At 30.4% G+C, this 316-nt stretch overlaps 1 protein-coding gene across 1 annotated transcript in view; it reads right to left on the bottom strand.

The window, feature by feature from the left end:
* Positions 1 to 316, bottom strand: part of LOC107727908 (PDZ and LIM domain protein 5-like) — a 111,738-nt gene that overhangs the window by 66,398 nt on the left and 45,024 nt on the right. The gene's annotated exons all lie outside the window — the stretch shown is intronic.

Below are 316 nucleotides of genomic sequence, written 5' to 3'. Positions count from 1 at the left end.
CTGCTCACCAAGGCTGCATTTATTTGATCACAAATACAGTAAAAATGTGATATATTATTACAAATTAAAATAGCTGTTTTCTGTGTGAATATCAGCATCATTACTCCAGTCTTCTGTGTCACATGATCTTCAGAAATCATTCTAATATGCTGATTTGCTGCTCAAGAAACATTCCTGATTATTATCAATGTTGAAAACAGTTGTGCTGCACAATTTTTTTGTGGAAACTGTGATGCACTATATTTAAAAGAAAAATAAATGAATACTTTTATTCATCAAGGATGCATTAAATTGATCAAAAGTGACAGTAAAGTCA

This window comes from Sinocyclocheilus rhinocerous, unplaced genomic scaffold (genome assembly GCF_001515625.1).
Source record: "Sinocyclocheilus rhinocerous isolate Xijiao unplaced genomic scaffold, SAMN03320098_v1.1 scaffold42, whole genome shotgun sequence".
Taxonomy (NCBI): Eukaryota; Metazoa; Chordata; class Actinopteri; order Cypriniformes; family Cyprinidae; genus Sinocyclocheilus; species Sinocyclocheilus rhinocerous.
Note: the sequence above shows the minus strand (reverse complement) of the source record. Positions and strands in the feature narration are given on the sequence as shown.